Source organism: Staurois parvus, unplaced genomic scaffold, assembly GCF_062004578.1.
Source record: "Staurois parvus isolate SC_StPar_1 unplaced genomic scaffold, SC_StPar_1.0 ptg000719l, whole genome shotgun sequence".
Classification (NCBI taxonomy): Eukaryota; Metazoa; Chordata; class Amphibia; order Anura; family Ranidae; genus Staurois; species Staurois parvus.
The window spans coordinates 737,326-746,655 of record NW_028318515.1 but is presented as its reverse complement, the minus strand read 5'-3'; positions in this window follow the sequence as shown (position 1 = coordinate 746,655).

Below are 9,330 nucleotides of genomic sequence, written 5' to 3'. Positions count from 1 at the left end.
TAATGAGTTAAAGACATTTGTGAAGCAAAGGTGAATAAAGGAGAAGACGCACAGTTTATGATTCTGACAGTTTATTGGATCCAGTTGGCATAAGTGGATTGTAACGCGGGTAAGAGGCTTAAAAAGTGAACTGCAGGATAACACTCACCTTTTAGAATTGTTCCTGACACACTGGACAATCTCTGCCATTTTTGTTAGATATACCGGTGTGCTTTTTCACCTACCAAGCCACCATAATTGGTTTACATTGGCTTAGAAGAAATAAAAATTCTACCATGCTGTCTTTACATTAACCACCTCAATACCACTGCACAAATACAGTTGTGTTCAAAATAATAGTAGTCAGACATCACTAACCTGATCAATCACTGTTTTTGGTAGAAATGATATTTCTACATGGCAAATAATTTACTATCAGGTGTAGTAGAGTAATAGAAATCCAACAGTCATGACATGCATGCTGCTGATTCTGTGTAATTGAATCATTAATTGAAAGGGGCATGTTCAAAATAATAGCAGTGTGGAGTTCTATTAGTGAGGTCATTCATTCTTTGAAAAACAGGTGGCAATTATTGCCCTTATTTAAGGAAGAAAGGCAGCAAATGTTGTGCATGCTGGTTACAGTGCATTTCTCTCTGAGGAAAATGGGTCGTTCCAGACATTGTTCAGAAGAACAGCGTACCTTGATTAAAAAGTTTATTGGAGAGGGGAAAACATATAAAGAAGTGCAGAAAATGATAGGCTGCTCAGCTAAAATGATCGCAAATGCTTTAAAATGGCAACCAAAACCTGAAAAAAAGTGAAAAACTACCATTTGAATGGATAGACGAATAGCCAAAATGGCAAGGACTCAGCCAACAATCAACTCCAGGAAGATCAAAGAAGGTCTAAAGTTACCTGTGAGTACTGTTACAATTAGAAGACGCCTATGTGAAGCCAAGCTATCTGCAAGAAGCCCCCGCAAAGTCCCACTGTTGAAAAAAAGATGTGCTGAAGAGGTTACAATTTGCCAAAGAGCACATGGACTGGCCTAAAGAGAAATGGTGCAACATTTTGTGGACTGATGAAAGTAAGATTGTTCTTTTTGGGTCTAGTGGCCGGAGACAGTTTGTCAGACGACCCCCAAACACTGAATTCAAGCCACAGTACACTGTGAAGACAGTGAAGCATGGTTGTGCAAGCATCATGATATGGGGATGTTTTTCATACTATGGTGTTGGGCCTATTTATCGCATACCAGGGATCATGGATCAGTTTGAATACATCAGAATACTTGAAGAGGTTATGCTGAAGAGGAAATGCCCTTGAAATGGGTGTTCCAACAAGAAAACTACCCCAAACACATCAGTAAACGTGCAACATCTTGGTTCCAGACCAACAAGATTGACGTTATGGAGTGGCCAGCCCAATCCCCGGATCTTAATCCAATAGAAAACTTGTGGGGTGACATCAAAAATGCAGTTTCTGAGGCAAAACCAAGAAATAGAGAAGAACTGTGGAATGTAGTCCAATCATCCTAGGCTGGAATACCTGTTCACAGGTGCCAGAAGTTGGTTGACTCCATGCAACACAGATGTACAGCAGTTCTCAGAAACCGTGGCTATACAACTAAATATTAATTAAGTGATTCAAAGGAAAGCAAAATCTTCAAACATTTTTCAGTTTATATACTGAATGTTTGAGTTTGTAAAGAAGAATACAAACACTGCTATTTTTTTTGAACAGTCTAATATTCACTTTTCTTCAATTTTGTTAGAGGAACAACACAAATTTGATATATTTTTCTTCATGTCTTGATTTGGAATAGAATGTATAGTGTTCCCAATGCATTTGTGTGTATGGAAATAAAAGCTATTAGAAGGATTTTGAGCTTTATTCACTTTTTTCAACACACTGCCATTATTTTGAACACAACTGTATATGCAGTCTCATATTGAGGTGGTTAGACCAGGATCATAGTTGAGACTACAACCACGATCCTGGTACCATGTTTCCCCTGCCCCCAGCAGCCAATTTCCTACACTGTAAAAGTAATCAGAGCCGCTATACAGGTGTTTGATCACTTTTCAGGCAGCAGAAAGGATTTTCCATTCCATTGGGGAGCCTAGGACCAATCCAACAATTCGCATAGGCTTCTGTACACCAAAAGGAACTCTTCCCCCTCTGTGAGATCAAAAACCCGAGCAACAAGGATTTAGGCATTTCCAGTGTGGTTTCTTTACAAGCTATTAACAGCTTGTAAAGCCACTGCTCTCAGTTTGATCAGATACTTTGGAGGACAGGGGAGAGATCTAGGATCTATTTTGTACATCCCTTATGATAGCAATAAATGTGATTAAAAATATTTTATGAAAGTTTTTTTTTTTTTAAAAAGTACCCCTGTGCTCATACAAACACATAGGCCCATGCGCATATGTAACCAGCGATTGCACTAAACTCTAATTTTAGACTGGTAACCTGTAGGGGCTCTTAAAGCATCGCCTATGGAGATATTTAGGTACCACAGTTTAAAATGCCATACGGTGGCAAAGTGTGATATGTTAAGGCTGTAGTTACTCTGCACAACAGCATCTCATATTTTATAAATATAATTTTTTTTTTTATATATAGTTTAGTAAACAAAACCATTCTCCCTGTCAGCTCCTGCACACTGCTTTGCATGGCTGTGCACAGCACAGTTATTCAAAGCAGTGTACTTACAGTGAAGCACAAACATAGATCATGTAAAATGGCACAGTTAACCCCTTAATCACCCCAGATGTTAACCCCTTCATGCCCAGTGCCATTAATACAGTGTCAGTGCTTTTTATTAGCACTTACCACTGTGTATAGGTGTCACTGGGTATGTCAGTGACACCAAGTCAGTTCCTCCCTGTGTTAGAATGCCCACTGCAGTCCTGCAATAAGCTGCTGATCACTGCCATTACTAATATATATATATATAAGCCCAGTTGTACACCACCATTTGTAAACGCTATGACTTTCATGTAAACCAATTAATTTACACGTATTGGTTTTTGTTTTTTTTTTTGATGCAAAGACGCAGCCAAATACATTTTCACCTAAAGTTATGACAAAATGTGTTTTTTTTTTTTTTTTTTTTTTTTTTACTGGACATGTTTAATAGCAAAAAGTCACACATATTTTTTTTCTCAAAATTGTCAGTTTTTTTTTGTTTTATAGTGCAAAAAATAAAAACATGCAGGCGATCAAATACCACCGAAAGAAAGCTCTATTTATGGAAAGAAAAAAAGGATGTAAATTTCATTTGGGTGCAGTGTTGCATGGCCACGCAATTGCCAGTTAAAGTAATGCAGCACCGTAATGCAAAAAATGGCCTGGTCAGAAGGGGGATAAATCCTCTGGAGGGCAAGTGGTTAAAGTATATTTTTGGCTAACAATTTGCATTTGATAAACTGCTGCACAAATATCATGCAGTAATAACATATTATAGTTCAGGACCTGGAGGTTTGAAGTAATTTTCTAGCAAACAATGCTGATTTTCACATGTAAAGGTGAAACTCGAAAAATTAGAATATAGTGCAAAAGTTCATTTATTTCAGTAATGCAACTTAACCATTTCAATACCGTGCAATTTTACACCTTCCTGCCCAGGCTATTTTTCACGTTTCAGCGCTCTCACACTTTGAATGACAATTGCGCAGTCATACAACACTGTACCCAAACTAAAATTTTATCACTTTCTTCACACAACTAGAGCTTTCTTTTGGTGGTATCACCGCTGGGCTTTGGTAATCACCGCTGGGGTTTTTATTTTTTGCTAAATTAACAAAAAAAAGGCCAAAAATGTTGAAAAAAATACACGTTTTTCTTTGTTTCCGTTATAAAAATTTACAAATAAATAATTGTTCTTCATAAATTTAGGCCAAGATGTATTCTGCTACATGTCTTTGGTGAAAATAACCCAAATTAGGATGTATTATTTAGTTTGTAGGAAAGTTATAGAGTTCACAAACTATGGTATAGATCTGATTATTGATCAATCCTGAAGTACTGACGGCCAATCTAATTTCTTGAGGTCTAAGAATGTCAGAATAGTACAGATATCCCCCAAATGACCCCTTTTTGCAGAGTAGACAGTCCGACGTACTTCATAGGAGGCATGGCGAGTTTTTTGAAGTTGTATTTTTTTTTGTCATAATTTTTCGGAAAATTAAAAAATTAAAAAAATTATTTTCACTATTTATTTTTTACATACTGTCACCAGTGCAGTACAGCGTCATTATATAACTGGCATGGCGGTGAACAGGGACACTGACTGGTGACAGTATGAAAAAAAAAAAATATATATATATATTTTTTTTTAATATTATTTTTATATTACTTTTTTTTATTTTTTTTAACATTTATTTTTCATATTTTACTATGAGCAAAGTAGTACAATGTTACCATAGTAACATTGTACTACTTTGGGGAAGTGATCAGTATTTTTTTTTTTTTTTACACAATTTGCTTATAGCAAAGAAATACTTTGCTATAAGCAAGCATTTACCTGAATGAAATGGATTCATTCAGCTTTTTTTTTTTTTTTTGTGCTTAGCTGTGATTTGGTCACAGCTAATCACATGACATGTGCATGTGATTAGCTGTGACCATTCACAGCTAGGCACTAGTATACAATGGATGGCATAGTGAATGAAGCCATCCATTGTATACAACTGTCATGTGACCTGCTGTGATTGGTCACAGCAGGTCACACGGTACCTGCAACGGAGCCGGTACTCGGATCTGTCATCGGCCCTGTCTGAGGTACACGCCCGGTGACAGATCGAGCCGCTGCGTCGCTCTGCATTAGCGTAAACGGCGCATGTGCGGGAGCACGCCAAATGGCGTGCACCCGGAGTGGAGAAGCAACTTTCCAGCCGCCAAACGGCCATTGGCCGGGCGGCAAATGGTTAAAAGGTGAAACTAATATATGAGATAGACTCATTACATGCAAAGCAAGATAGTTCAAGCCGTGATTTGTCATAATTGTGATGATTATGGCTTACAGCTCATGAAAATCCCAAATCCACAATCTCAGAAAATTAGATTATTACATGCAATCAATAAAACAAGGATTGTACATAGAACAATATCAGACCTCTGAAAAGTATAAGCATGCATATGTACTCAGTACTTGGTTTGGGCCCCTTTTGCAGCAATTACTGCCTCAATGCGGTGTGGCATGGAAGCCATCAGCCTGTGGCACTGCTGAGGTGTTATGGAAGACCAGGATGCTTCAATAGGGGCCTTCAGCTCTTCTGCATTGTTCGGTCTCATGTCTCTCATCTTTCTCTTGGCAATGCCCCATAGATTCTCTATGGGGTTCAGGTCAGGCGAGTTTGCTGGCCAATCAAGCACAGAAATCCCACGATCATTATACCAGGTTTTGGTGCTTTTGGCAGTGTGGGCAGGTGCCAAGTCCTGCTGGAAAATGAAGTCAGCATCCCCATAAAGCTTGTCTGCGGAAGGAAGCATGAAGTGCTCCAAAATCTCCTGGTAGACGGCTGCGTTGACCCTGGACTTAATGAAGCACAGTGGACCAGCAGATGACATGGCTCCCCAAATCAACCCAGTGGACCAGCAGATGACATGGCTCCCCAAATCAACCCAGTGGACCAGCAGATGACATGGCTCCCCAAATCAACCCAGACTGCGGAAACTTCACACTGGACTTCAAACATCTTGCAGTGTGTGCCTCTCCATACTCTGGGTCCTTGGTTTTCAAATGAGATGCAAAAGTTACTCTCATCAGAAAAGAGGACTTTGGACCACTGAGCAACAGACCAGGTCTGTTTCTCTTTAGCCCAGCTAAGACGCTTCTGATGTTGTTTGTTGTGCAGGAGTGGCTTGACAAGAGGAATACGACATTTGAAGCCCATGTCCAGGATCCATCTGTGTGTAGTGGCTCTTGCTGCACTGACTCCAGCCTCAGTCCACTCCTTGTGAAAGTCCCCAACACTTCTGAATGGCTTTTTCCTGACAATCCACTCCAGGCTGCTGTCATCCCTGCTGCTTGTGCACCTTTTTCTTCCACACAACTTTCTATTAATTTGCTTTGATACAGCACTTTGGGAACATCCAACTTCTTTTGTAATTACCTTTTGAGGCTTTCCCTCATGTCAATGATGGCTTTCTGCACAACTGTCAAGTCAGCAGTCTTTCCCATGATTATGATTCCTACTGAACCAGACTAAGAGACCATTTAAAGGCTTAGGAACCCTTTGCAGGTGTTATGGCTTAATTAGCTGATTAGAGTGGGACACTTTGACCCTAGAATATTGCACCTTTTCACAATATTCTAATTTTCTGAGATTGTGGATTTGGGGTTTTCATGAACTGTAAGCCATATTCATCACAATTATGACAAATCACGGCTTGAACCATCTTGCTTTGCATGTAATGAGTCTATCTCATATATTAGTTTCACCTTTTAAGTTGCATTACTGAAATAAATGAACTTTTGCACGATATTCTAATTTTTGGAGTTTCACCTGTATATGAAAAATGTCAAAATTGGGCTAGGGGTTGTAAAGCAGGTGTGTGCTCTGTATTCTGTCCTCTGCAATGATCTATTCTGGGCATTTCTGTCCTCTGTCTGCACATACCATCAGTTCCTTTAATTTGCACAGTGATGTAAATGGGAAGGGGTTTAGTTCCTCCAATGCCTAGTGTGCAGGCACCCTGCATTGTGTATTTTAGTGACACCCAGGATTACATCAAATAATCCCTAAAAGCACTAGCAGCAAGTGGTTAGCAGATAGAACCACATGGTGGAGGACAAAGGCACCAGCCAATCCTCAAAGTCCAAAATGAATGTGCCCAAGAGAGGCTGTAATGCTTCAACAAAAACAAACGACAGAGAAGGGGAAGACAATATAAGCCTGGTACACACTAGTTTTTTTGTTGCACAACCAGGCAGGCTGAATGGAAACCCCCCCCCCCCCCCAAAACAACCAACAGCTCAGAAAAAGGCACTGTTATCCAATGTTAGTACAGTGATCTCCCCTGCCATGGTATTCTGTTCTGAAGGGGGTTGTGCAGTCTGCTCCCCAGAACACTCCAGTCACTGGCTGAGAGCGCTGAGCAGCAGACCTTTTTTGGTCATGCCCCTTCAATGTCAGTATGGTTTGCAGGGAACTGCCTTTTGCATTTTTGTTCTGCAATTGCTTGGATTGCTTTAACTGAGCAGTGAAAACTCAGGTCATCAAATTTGTAGCACTGTGTAAATCTTAGGTGCTTTCACATGGGCATCATCTGTTTATTTACATTTTTGCTAAGAAAAATGGTTTCAGTTCCCTTTTTTTTTTTTTTTAAGTTATAGAAACCAATCATAGATCCATGATGAAAGTATAAATAAAAATGTTTCTTGCTTCAAAAGAAACAGAGCAGCTAGACAGACATCTGTTCAGATCCATCTAAACAGAAAAGGACCCTGTTCCATTCATGAGTGTCTACTCAGGTCGGTTGTTAAACACACGATCATCTGATGGCTGGAACACAAGCCTGCAGTGTCCTCTCCAAGTGTCATCCCCAGCAAGAAGAGGTCTGGGGGTTTTAAATCCCTGTGCTTTCTTTCCTCTCCGTGCAGGGATGACAGTACAGGCTAGACTGCTTCTGATTGATCAGCACCGTGACTGTGCTGACCATTAAAAGCCATCTAGCCGATTCTGTCCTCTCAGTGCAAGGATGACAGTAAGCCGAGGGGGGATTTCAAATCCCCAGACCTCTCCTTGCGGGGATGACACAGAGAGAGGACACCGCAAGCCTGTGTTCCAACCCCCCACCCCTTCGCAAAGAGATCTCACTAGAGAATACACAGAGGGGAGGATGCAGCCTTCCATGCTGACTGCTGTGACAGCATGGGTCTGTATAGGGAGGCTTCCCACGTCACTCGTGTGTGAACCTAGGCTATGACAAGCCTGGGTTCACACAAGAGCAGTGTGGAAACTGCATGTGATTGGACAGGAATCATACTGCATACCTGTTCAAATCGCATGCTTGTATCAAATTCAGTTAAAATGTAATGCACAAGCCTCAGATTGAACACACTTTATTTACCTTCCTAACCAAGCCAAGCCCTCCATTTGTGTATCACATAATCCACCACCCAGACACTGCAAAAGAGTTTCAGTCACAGAGGAAGTGATGTCAATCAAAAAAAAGCACAGGGCAGGCTGTGAATGAGCAGTGCCAATGCTGATAGCCATACCCCTGCAATTACAAGCAGTCTACACAAGGGCAATGCCACTCTGAATTCAGGAGTGCTACATTGTCACCACACTGTCAAAAAAAAGCTACATTAAGTTGACTTTACTGGCATTCTCAACAATATTTGTGTGACTTTGCAGGGAGACTAGGAGAAAACGGCTTAAATGCACTTCTTAATCAGGTCTTTTGCACACTGGGCATTTAGCATCGCTGGGCATATACTACCCTAAACATTTTAGGCTGGCAGTAGTGCTCAATGCGCCTTCAAGCTGCAACCTCTGAGTTTTGCAGGATACAAGCAGCATGGTTGGACATTACCGCATCTTCTGCCTATACCTACACACCTGCAGTCTCGTACACTAGGGCAGTGGTCTCCAAACTGTAGCCCAGAGGCCAGATGTGTCCATTTGCTTGCCTTTATCAGGCCCATGCGGCATTAATCCTTCTAATGACACCAATGTTATGGAACTATTCTTCCCACTGACACCAATGATGGGGCACTATTCCTACCACTGACACCAATGTTATGGAACCATTTCTCTAACTGACACCAATGATAGAGCACTATTCCTTTCTCTGATACCAACAATGTGGCACTAATCCTTTCCATGATCCCAATGATGGGGCACTATTTTTTCCCCTACTACCAACAATGGAACACTATTCCTCTCATCAATACCAATGATGAGGCATTGTTTATTCCCATTGACGTTGGGGCGTTTTCTACTCACACTGGCCCCAGTCCACCCCCTCAAAGTCTGATGGACAGTAAACCATCCCTTTGTTCAGAAAGTTAGGAGACCCCTGCACAAGGGCAAAACACCCATTATGCATGAAGCCTTTTAAAGGCAAAACCTTTTTTTTGTTTTTTTTTTTCGTGGGGAGGGATTAGAACACCCATTAGAGTTGTATTGCTGTCTGTGCCCCCTTTAGGGAGATTCGCCACCTGTTTATTATTATTCTGGGAATAACCTAAAATGTGGGCTCTCTTACTTTTGATGATAATGGGGGAATCTTCCAATAAGGACACTAGTTCTGGTGACCTGGGAGTCACCATGGAATTCCTTTAATTTACAGAGATTTTCTCACTTCCTGTTTTTGCTATGTGACAGGAAG